Source organism: Euprymna scolopes, chromosome 1 (genome assembly GCF_053919585.1).
Source record: "Euprymna scolopes isolate OS-2025 chromosome 1, ASM5391958v1, whole genome shotgun sequence".
Lineage (NCBI taxonomy): Eukaryota > Metazoa > Mollusca > Cephalopoda > Sepiida > Sepiolidae > Euprymna > Euprymna scolopes.
Genome location: NC_136482.1, coordinates 198131395 through 198143552, shown reverse-complemented (window position 1 = coordinate 198143552; position 12158 = coordinate 198131395). Strand labels below are relative to the sequence as shown.

The 12158-nt window shown below is 32.4% G+C and overlaps 1 long non-coding RNA gene across 1 annotated transcript; it reads right to left on the bottom strand.

Moving 5' to 3' along the window:
• Window positions 1–1277: 1277 nt before the first annotated feature.
• LOC145279171 (uncharacterized) lies at window positions 1278–10572 on the bottom strand. Its single transcript, XR_013868396.1, has 2 exons — window positions 10484–10572; window positions 1278–3970 (listed from the first exon to the last, which is right to left on the bottom strand). It is a non-coding gene; the product is annotated as an uncharacterized LOC145279171 (long non-coding RNA).
• Between the last annotated feature and the right edge of the window lie 1586 nt (window positions 10573–12158).

Here is a 12158-nt window from a genome sequence, read left to right as displayed (position 1 = left end):
TTTATGAAAATCTTTTTTAAGAAATTAATACAAAATTGAATAAGTGTAAACCAGATGGTGGACCGGGAAATGCAGAATGTCCTTGCTGGCTGGGTTAGGAAGCGGTCAGCATCTGGGTGGTCCTTTGGACACAAGTTCTGGGATTTCACATTGTTGGATGTAACATTGATTTTCCATACTGTGAAAATTGGCAGTTAAGTTTTATTTGAAGGGCAACCAGAAAATCAAGTCAAGTAGATATATTGTGAGTGGATTTTAATTATTGGATTGACTGTGAAATCACTTTGGAAAGAAGGTCAACTATGATGACAGATTCACTTTTCCTACTTTATACAGATGGCCATTGGAAAACCAGCCTACAAGAAAAAGAAAAAAGGCAAAGACTTAACGAGAGTGGGAGTGAAGGCACTTAGGGCCTCCCTCTTTAGTAATGATGAGAGGTATGAATTGCGTGAGAAGAGAAAAAGTCCCTCAAAGCTTGAGAAGTGCAATTCTTTTTTAGATTGGTTTCTGCCGAATAGTGGAATAAAGTTCTGTTGATTGAAGGGCAGAGCTAAGCCTATGTGGTTCGGAATATAATAGAAGGCAACAATAGCCCCGAGAACACCTCTGCCTGACTGCCAAGAGACCTAGACCTCTGAGAGAAAACACATTTCACTTGGATCTCATTCTGCTCCAAACCACATTACGAAGAGAAAGGTCCCTCAGACTTAGGGTTAGTCACTCCGATTTTACTAACAAAAGCCACCAGTCCCTCCTCAAATATTTGTATTTGGAATCAGAAATGGTAAAAAATTGTAACTAATTATCTTGTTCTTGTTATACAACAAGCTGAGTTATCGAGTTGTCTTTCTTCCCTTCCTTTGTTTTGAAATGACCTCTACTTTCCAGTGACACTGACTTTGGAGACAAGAGCTGAACGGATTGCACACTCTATCAAAAACAACATGGGGAGAGTGGCAACCTATGCAACCGAATCGTTTTATCAGCATAGGTCCAGTAGTCATTCGAGATCAGAGCAGACCAGCCGGGTGGCATCAATCACTTTTTCATTCTTTTTCATAATTATTAGATTTTTTATTAGTGTGTTGCAATGTGTTGCAATGTGTTACAATGTGTTGAAAGCAACATGTAAGAGATGAATTTGTGGTGCTTCTCTAGTATGAGTTTTGCAAAAGTGAAACACACTTCACATTTTACTTCCTATCAAACACATTTTTATATGATCAACAGATAACAGATCGTGTAAATAAATAAATCTAATTAAGTAAAATCATTTCCATAGTTTCTTTATATTCGTTTTTTATATGGGCTACAACACAACAAAAATATATGCAAATGTAAAAAAAATCCACATATTACTAAAAAAAAGTTGTGTTTTTGAGAAATGTGTAAAAAGGAACCAAAAAGATTTGGTTTCACTGCAGGACGTGTTCGCACATGCAGCACCAGATGCGAATTAATAAAGTTTTGATCATGCATGTGTTCACATATGTTGCAACATTTGCTGCTTATTTATTAATGAACCAAATACATAATAAGAATAAAGCTTTGCTGCTGATTTATTAATGAACCAAATACATAATAAGAATAAAGCTTTGCTTTAGCATCATCATACATGTTTCAAAATAATGTTATATAGTTCGCATTTATATAGTTTCTATGCAGCATCTTATACATAATATATCTATGTAAAAGATGAGTGAAATATACGTTACAAGAAATGATTTTGTTTACAGTACGTGTTTGCATGCAAGAGATGTTATTTCTTTAAAAAAAACACAAATACTACATAGCAATATCGTTTATTTCTTTAAAAATTGAAGTAGACTCACACTCTCTACTTCTGTGTTTCAGAACCTATATTTATCAATGTTAAGACCGTTCATTTACTTAAAAGCATTATTAATCTAACCTTGATTTTGGACAGTCATTATAATACTCTCTTGATCATAACAGAGTGATCCTCTTTTAAGCCAGTCCATTCACACATTAACCTTTGGTAAAATCCCTTCTTTGCAAAAGAAATTCTGCTTAATAGTATGTTTTGGCATCTGTTGCAACATATGGTCTTCTCTTGTAAAAGACGTACCATATAATAAACAAGAATTTTGTATGTGTCCTGTATGTGTACGCAAATATTGTAGAAGAAAAGCGACATACTGTACCAAAATGCGCGATGTTTCATAGACAGCACTCGCTGCAGTGAAATAGAGTGAGGAGTATTCTTTCCTCATAAAACAAAAGCCAGAGTTTCCTTTATGGCTGCTATCCGTCTTTCATTACAGCTCAGTCTTCCAGGGACTGCTTCTAAGTATTTAGGAACTTTGTTTTATTAGGCCAGTGCTTCTATTACAACATTTGCTGTTGGTTTCTTAATGAACAAAATACATTATAAGAAATTTTTTAGATCATTTTCAAGTCCTGATATTTTGTTAGCTTTTCTTGTTCAGCTCTGTTAAGGCCAAATTCTGTCTTGATAGGCTTGTCTTTAATGTATCCGCCCACCTGTATGTCTTTGTCATAGAACTGTAAATTTTCTGTTTGATGTTATCATCGGTGGTTAATTTTTCCAGATGTTCGAGGATTCGTCAAGTTGTATCTCTCCACATCAGGTTTCATTGCAAAAACCCCCCCGCATCTTTAACAAGAATATTGTTTCTCTCCAGTATGTGTTCGCATATGCTTCACCAAACAGGGTTTTCTTGCAGAAGAAAAGTCACATATGTTACAAGAATATGGTTTCTCTCCAGTATGTATTCGAATATGTCTCACCAAATAAGATTTCCTTGCCGTAGAAAAGCCACATACCTCACAAGAATATGGTTTCTCTCCAGAATGTGTTCGCATATGTTCCAACATATGTTGTTTCTGTGTAAAAGAAAAGCCACATACTTCACAAGAATATGGTTTCTCTCCAGTATGTGTTCGACTATGTCTCAGCAAATAAGATTTCCTTGCAAAAGAAAAGTGACATACCTCACAAGAATATGGTTTCTCTCCAGTATGTGTTCGCATATGTTGCAACATGCTTTGTTTCATTGTGAAAGAAAAGCCACATATTTCACAAGAATATGGTTTCTCTCCAGTATGTGTTTGCATGTGTGCCACCAAATTGGGTTTCGTTGTAAAAGAACAGGCACATTCTTTACAAGAGTATGGTTTCTCTCCAGTATGTCTTCGCATATGGTCCAACATGGCATGTTTCTGTGTAAAAGAAGAGCCACATACTCCACAAGAATATGGTTTCTCTCCCGTATGTGTTCGCATATGTGTCACCAAATGGAATTTCCTTGTAAAAGAACAGCCACATTCTTTACAAGAGTATGGTTTCTCTCCAGTATGTGTTCGCATATGTTCCAACATGGCATGTTTCTGTGTAAAAGAAGAGTCACATATTTCACAAGAATATGGTTTCTCTCCAGTATGTGTTCGCATATGTCGCTCTATATGATGTTTATACTTAAAGGAAAAGCCACATATTTTACAAGAATCTGGTTTGTCTCCAGTATGTGTATCCATTATGCCGGTTGATCTTTGGAAACAGAAATCAATTATAAATGATAACCAAACAATGCAAACGATTCTCAAAATTCGGATAAGTTCACAAACAAAATAAAATTATAATCTTTACCAACAGTAATTTTTTTCTTTTTTTTTTAATTCTGTATTCATTAAAAGAAACATAAGTGCCTTAGTCACATTCACACGTGTGGGGATTAGTTATATGAACTTATATGTGTGTGTCATATGCATCCATAAGTCTTATGCAGGGGCAAAATATAGTCCAGCTTGATTTGTATTGAATGAGTCTACAAATAAAAGCAATACATTCACAGTTAATAGGTACTTGTTTTCAAATATATTTGCAGAAATGCTATTTGATGAAAGAAAAAATGTATAGTTCAAAATGATTTCTATTTCAGGCTTTTATCAAGTTGCATTTTTCTTTTATTGATTGCTGCATCATCTGCAAAAAATAAAAAATTAATTTCATGAAAAGATTGTAATTATATACAATTATACACATGGTTTTGCAAAAAAATATTTTTGACATTAAGATATAGACAGTTTTTCATAAGTTAAGGTAGGTTTCAGCATATTGAACTAAAGAATAGAATGATAAAGTGCAATACACTATTGTAGCCTGGTTGACATTCGTTCCATTGCCACAGGCATGGTTGTGGAAAACAATAATTCCATCACAAAAGACGCAAGCTGTATGAGGTCATGTGACAATTGGAATCTATGTTGGTTTGATGTCTTTCGAAATTGGAGAAGGGTTGCCATGGATATAACACATTTTTGCACTCAATTTTATGTGATGATAGACTGTAGCCCTAGCAATTTGCCATCAGGAAACAGTTGCACTAATAAAACTTTGTTAGAGTCATAAAGCAATTGGAGATTGTGTTCTATGAAAGGAGGCCACCAATTGCTCACTGATAATGGAGTGGCATTTTCCAGAAAGATTTGCTGAGTTTACACGGATGTAGGGCATCCACATACGATTTTGGTGTGCCCACATACCATAAAAACACGAATTGAGAGGTCCTATTGCACAATAAAGCAAATTGCAACAAAGACACAATGCACGATCTTAGAGACTGTGTGTTAGTACAACGTTATGCTTAAGGACGACACAACAGCTATGACTGCACCTACAAATGTATTATGCACATGAAGAAAGCTCCCCAGAGAATGATGCACTTAGGATCCAAGTTAGGAAAAGTTCCATGATGTGACAGGTCTACCATTAATGCTAAGTTCCAGGAAAAGATCAAGGAAGAGTGTGATGACCAAGCACTAAATAATTGTGTCAAAGAGTAAGGTTTACCTAGGGTGAAAATGAGTTTGTCCAAGGGCTACAAAAAAACTGATACCAGTCATTCAGAGAGTACTTGTGGAAGTTGCTCTGGTAACATGTCATGTTCAGATGTTTTGACAGAGTTGATCAGGACTGTGTCGTTTTGTTGGAAGTGTTTGGGTTTCAATTAGCAGAGTTGTGTGGGATACTGTTGGGTCATTTCCATGGCATTTGAATAGAATTTTCATGTTCGAATCAATGGAAGTGTTTGGATTCGAATCGTATATATGACATCATTCAGTTTTTGTTTATCATACAGTTGACTTGACATCACACTTATCACTGTCTGTGATCATATTTTATTTTTGCTCATCGTTGTCGCAGTTGTATTGCTGCTTGTGATCATATTTTATTATATTCTTGTCTCTCTTCCTTTGTGAAGCAATTCCTTAAACAATTTAGGTCTGAAAACCAGATAATTTGAGTCACCAGCTCTTGAAGGTTGTCCAAGATATCTCCATACGTTTCAGTGCAATGACATATGGCTTTTAGTAGCACAGGTTTATATCAGATTGAATAATGTGCACCTTACCTAATAATAAGTAGACATTATAAAACTATAAAGCGTGGAAGGAAAACTAATTTGCTTTCGTAATTAAGTTGTGTTAAATAGATTTATACAATATGGTTAAAAAATTAAATATTATAATGAAAATACTGAAAATTGTATAAAAATTGGTTGATTTCCTGAATTGTAGTGATTTTTTTTAATAAAAGAAGGCATCCAAATGTTTTTACATTTTGGAGATCGGCCATTAATTTTGCACGTATCTACATATCATTCTGAGAGGAGTATAATTCTAAGATGAGGGTACTTGGCAATAGAATTAAAAAAATTTTTTTTTTTACATATGTGTGACCACTTATTAAGGCCGAGAGGCCACTCAAGGATAGGGTTAAAGAGTGAACAGTAGTCAAAAAGGCAATATAGTAATCGATAGTAATGGAAGTTTGGCAAATTTCTTAACTTAAGTAGAACGGCTCATGAGAAACTTGTTTACTTGGGACAACCATATTATAGACAGCTGGAAAGCAGGAAAACGGAAGACAATTCCACAGACGTGCAGTTCTAAGAAAGAAGCTGTGTTCATGGAATCTACGTTTAGGTTTAGGCACAGATAAAGAGTGGGGGGAATTATTGATAGTGTTTTCAGCTAGACGAATGTTTCTTGTGAAAGTTTGGCGAGGGGAGACCATAGATTGAAGCTCAGTCGAACACTTTCCATGAAAATAAAGCAGAGACAAACTCGCAACATCTCTTCTGTGAGATAGAGGTTGCAGCGAAGAGAAAAGGACATTACCCACGAGGCCACAAAGTCTATTTTGAACCCTATCAAGTCAGGACAAGTCCTTTCTAGCAGCTCCTGCACAGATGTGGCAACAGTATTCCATCCTTGGACGTACCTGGCTCTTATATATATAGGGAATTGCATCAGCAGTGAGATATCTACTGGATCGATAGAAGGATCCGACCATTTTTCCAGCAGCCTTGGCAACAGATTTGATGTACGTATTCCACTTAAGGTCCGGAGTAAATGTCAAGCCCAGAAGGTTGTCAAAACTTGAGGCCTCCCCAAGACAAGAGCCATTCATTTTAATTGATACCAGATGGGGATCAGAACATTGATAATGTAAAGATAGAAACTTGGTTTTAGATGCATTAAAAGTAACCAGCCACTCCTTTTCCCATTGTACAACATGATCAAGATCAGAGGAGAGAGAATCGGAGAGAACTGTCTTAGATGTGTTACCATAGATGGTAGTGTCATCATCAAAAACGTCCACGAATGAAAATTACATAAAAATTGGTTGATTTCTTGAATTTTAGTAAATTTTTTATTAAAGGAAGGAATCCAAATAATTTTTACATTTTGGAGATCGGCCGTTAATTTTGCATGTATCAACGTATAATTCTGAGAGGAGTAACCGTGTACTTGGCAAGAGAAAAAGTTTAAAAATATATGGAATCATTGGCATTCTGAGTTTCTCCTACCAAAACAATGTTATTTGCTTGCCATAATGGAATAAAATCTGCTCATCCATGCATTTCTAGTTGTTTTTGCTGTCACTGTATTTTATTCACATCAGTGCAGCTGAGATAGGTGTGTATTTTTACTGCATTCTTATGGTCTCCAAACCCTTGTTTTCTCCATTTTTCATGTATTGTTGGGCCGGTAGCAGTCAGTCTACTATATTTGAACTGTTAGTGTTTAGGTTAGCATTTAGTCTACTGTATGTTAAAAACTAAACAATGAATTTGTTGTTTTCAATGTCCAAATTCTTTTTGACACAAAAAAAACTTGAAAGAAAATATCCACTATTTTTTGCTGTTACTGTTTGTTTTCACAGCATTCTTCTTTACACCATCAACGCTCTGATCCCCATCTGGCATCAATTGTAATGGATGGCTCTCGCCTAGGAGAAGCCCCATGGTTTGACAAGCTTCTGGGCTTGACCTTTACTCCTAATATGAAATGGAACACGTACATAAAGTCTGTTGCCAGGGTCGCTGGAAAGATGGTGGGTTCCTTCTACCGCTCCAAAAGATATCTCACTACTGATGCAATTCTCTATCTATATAAAAGCCAAGTACGTCCAAGGATGGAATACTGCTGCCATATCTGGGCAGGAGCTGCTAAAAACAGCCTATCCTGCCTTGACAGAGTACAAAATAGACTTTGTGGCTTAGTGGGGATGCCCTTTTCTCTTCCCTGCAACCTCTCTCCCACAGAAGAGACATTGCGAGCCTGTCTTTGTTTTACCGTTATTTCCATGGCAAGCGCTCGTCTGAGCTCCAATCTCTGGTCCCCCCTTGCCAATCTTTTACGAGAAACACCCGTCTAGCTGAAGCCACTGTCAAAAATTTTCCTCACTCTTTATCTGTGCCTAAATCAAAACGTAGATTCCATGAACACAGCTTCTTTCTTAGAACAGCACGCCAGTGGAACTCGGTTCCATCTGCCTGTTTCCCACCTGATTACAACTTGGATATCTTCAAATCCAATGTAAACAAATTCCTGATGAACTGCCCCCTTAAGTAGACACTTTATGAAATCTCAACACTAACATACAACATACTGTACATGCAATAACCCTCATCCCTGAGTGGCTTCTGGGCCTTGATGCATCTACATCTTTTCTAGTTACGTGCAAAATGAAAGGCCGATGCCAAGTATTTATAAAAAGTTTGGCCCTTTCCTTAACTTAAAAAAAAATCATCAAAATCCAAGAAATCAACCAATTTTAATAAGGTTTTAAGTATTTATGAATTGGTGGTTACAGAATATTATGAACTTATATTTTTGTAAGCCTTAGCGAAAATATATTTTGTGTAAACAAAAGCACCTTTAATAATGTTATAGTTATATTCACTGAAAATTATTTTTGCTTTTTTTGAATAAAAATAAAGCATCACAGAGTTTAAAAATTAACTTTATTTTTAAAAAATATTTTAGGAACATTCCGGAAAAAGAGCCTTAGGTCTTTGTTTATGAAATCAATATAACTTAAAGCAAAATTAATTTCTCAAATGAATGATGTCATTGAATTAAGCATAGTTTATTAAATATTTTAACAAAAAACATAATATAATTGCAAAAAATAAAACATATTTAATGTGATTTTACAATAACAATTTCCACTAAACTTTCGAATGTAATATTGTATATTTTCTTTATATGACAGATAAACATTAGCTGAAGAAGTACAGACGGGAAACATTGTGAAAAAAAGAAAGACAAGATTTTCATACCTCCACCGTATTCTACTTAATTATTAATAAGTATTTGTTTTAGCTAATTTTTTAATGACTAAATTGCCAGTATAATCAGTGATTTTAAATGTTTTTTACACTTAAAATGCACTTCTATTTATTATTTAAAAAAGAATTCATTTAATTTATTGTTACGTAACGGTTAAGAAAATATCAAGTTATAATGTAAAGTGTTTTTTGTTTTTTATTCAGTATCTTAAGACTTTACAAATTATCTTTAAAAGTTCAGAAAACTCAAATTTATCTTCCAAAGAATTTTTAGAATTAATTAATTTAATTTTCAAATTTAACTGAATTTTCGAGTTTTCTCCGCAGTAGTGAAAACATGTTTTGGTTATGGTTAACTTTCGTCAGCCGTTGTTTACAAAGCCATTTGCCGGAAGTGACGTTTTATCTACGGATGATCAAAACCGTATAGAATGAACTTTTTTTTTTTTTATATAAGTTTTATTCAAACAGGCTTTATTTGAACTTAATGGACTTTTTTTTTTTGTATTTATTAACTGTTTTATTCTTTTTATCAAACAAAAATAGAATTTTTATATTGACATATTATGGACTGTTTTTCGAACATCGAAATTTTAAAATTAGTTTTATTTAAAAAAAAAAAAATGAAAAACGGTGTTTTTTTAAAAAATATATTTAAAATAAATGATAAAATATCTATAAAGTCTATTTTTTATGTCTGTAAAAATTTGTTAAAGAGTTAAAATAAACAAAGACTTTTCGTTAATATCTATAAAGTCTATTTTTTATCTCTGTAAAAGTTTGTTGAAAAATTAAAATAAAGTTTAGAATTTAATTTTAAAAAAAAACACCGTCTTTCTTTTTTTTTTTTTTTTTTTTAAATAAAACTAATTTTAAATTTCGATGTTTGAAAAACAGTCCATAATATGTCAATATAAAAATTCTATTTTTGTTTGATAAAAAGAATAAAACAGTTGATAAATACAAAAAAAAATCCATAAAGCCTGTTTGAATAAAACTTATATAAAAAAAAAGGTTCATTCTATACGGTTTTGATCATCCGTAGATAAAACGTCACTTCCAGCAAATGGCTTTGTAAACAACGGGTGACGAAAGTTAACCATAACCCATGTTTTTATTAAAACTTTGTGTGTGTGTGTGAGAGAGAGAGAGAGAACATTTTTTTCCTTTTAAAGATTAACTTTGGGTTATAATCTTTCAAGCAGAAAGTCATCGGAAACTCATAAATATGATAAGCCAGGTTTCAAAACCATGAGCTCAATCAGTTTGCACCATTAAATTACACGCTACTATTTTTTTTTTTTTTAATGTATTTTGGGGTCGTTAGGTTAGCGTACGTTAATAACTAAACAACGGAGCTTTTTTACGTTTGCAATATGAAAATTGTTTTACAGCATTCGAGAAAGAAAGAAAAGAAAAGAAAACTTAATGATAATAAAAATACCCGATTTAAAAAGCCTTCTTAAAAAATACCAGATTGAAAAGCTTTCAATCAAATTACAATTTTTCGTTTATATTCAAACATGGAATGTTGATTCATTTCTATATTAAAAGCAAAGGGAAACACAATGTGTTTGGACGCGCCCATGTAGTAAAAAAGAATCTAAAAAAAAAAAAAAAAGAATTAAATTAAAGGTACTCATGCAGAGAGTGATCCGTGCTTAAATAATAACGTTATTATTTAAAAAGCCATTCTTAACATGAGGGAGTTGGGGGAGGGTGTTTTGTACCTATTCTGTACTTTAACCTTACAAGTGAATAAAAAAACATATCATAAAACTTTAATTAAACGTGGAAATACAATTTAAAAAATAGCGCGGATTACTCTCTGCATTAGCACCAAATTAAATACTTACTTTATGTTTGTCAATCTGCATCAACAAAGAAACAATTCTAAAATGTGTTAATTAAAACGAGATGAGACGTGTGGAAGTCGACATTTAAGATGGCGACCGGAAAAACTAGTTCGCAGAAAATTAAAATAATTATTTTCTTTTATCATAATTTCATGTTTGGTTTTTATTTTTTGTTGTCACATACTGTATGAAATTTGAAAAGAATATATTGCTGAACATTAATATTTTTTGATAATAAAAGAAATCACCTAATTTTTTAAATGCAAAAAATCAAACCACTTTTAATATGAGTGGCGATAATAAAAAAAAAATTCTGTGTGTTTGGGTGAGTCGAATCTATGTGTACAAACCCGACGATTATTAAGTATTATTTTTATTTGAGAAAAAAATCGATACATGATCATTTTATTTAAAAAACATAAATTGTGTTCGAAAAGCCAATGTTGATAAAATCTGAATAGAAACGAAATGTGATAAAACAATGAAATGACCCCCCCCCCATTTGTTTTTATGGGTAAAAATGGGTGGATAAAGTTACAGGGGGACATAGTTTTGAAAGCCAATTAATCATCATTTTTTTTCTAGTTTTCCGACTACTTTTTGTTTGTATTTGAAAGATTAAAGACTAAAGTTAATTTCCTAAAGCAAAAAAATATTTGTACACGTGGAAAAAAAAAAAAAATGTTATGAAAAATGTTTTCACGGTGAGCTCTAACCATATTTAGATGAATTGGTTAGCCTAACCAATTCGTCTAAATATTGAAGTTAAATAAATTCATTGCAAAAATCCTTTAAAAGATAAATATTAGTTTTCTGGGTCTATTTCAAAGATAATTAGTAAAGTCCTAAGATATTGAATTAAATAAAAAAATAATAAAAAATAAATAAAAAATAAATATATAAATAGATAAATAATAATAATAATAATAATAATAATAATAATAATAATAGTAATAATAATAATAAAAACAACAACACCTTGTTTGTAAAAAAAAAAAAAAAAAAAAATAGCTTAATCAGTCCTAAAAAACCAAGTACTTCTGCCGCTCACCAAAAAACGCAACAAATAAAAGTTTATAAACACCATTATACGGAAGCCCAAAATTTCAGCGAATCGAAACGGTCATGATAGTAAAAGGAGGTAGGGATGTCAAATTTCTCCCCCCCCACCCCACCAGACGTGCATACTGCATCCGTACATTCCTATTCTGAACGTTTGTATCAATTTTTTTTTTAATTTAATCATTTTTAAATTATTGTTCGAGATTATATAAAAAAATATGTTATGCTGAAAGTTTCACATTTTTGCAAGCAAGGAAATTATTAAAATCTTGCATATAAAAATTATGCGAACTCTGTGAAGTAAAAAAAAAAGTAAATATAGTTTTGCTATTATGATTTTTTGAGTGAAAATATTAAATAAACAATGCTTAATTCAATGGTAATATCGGTAGTTCGAGAAATTCATTTTTCTTAGAGTATATATCGAATTCCTTAATACGGATTTTAGGGCCTTTTTTCGTAATGTTCCTGTAAATTTTGTATTTTTTTTTTAAATTTTTATAATTTACAATGCTTATTTTCATTTAAAAAAAAAAAAAAAGCAAAAATAAATTCTTTCATTTTTTTTTTTTTACTACAGAAAACCATAACTTTAATAAAGGTAATTTTTGTT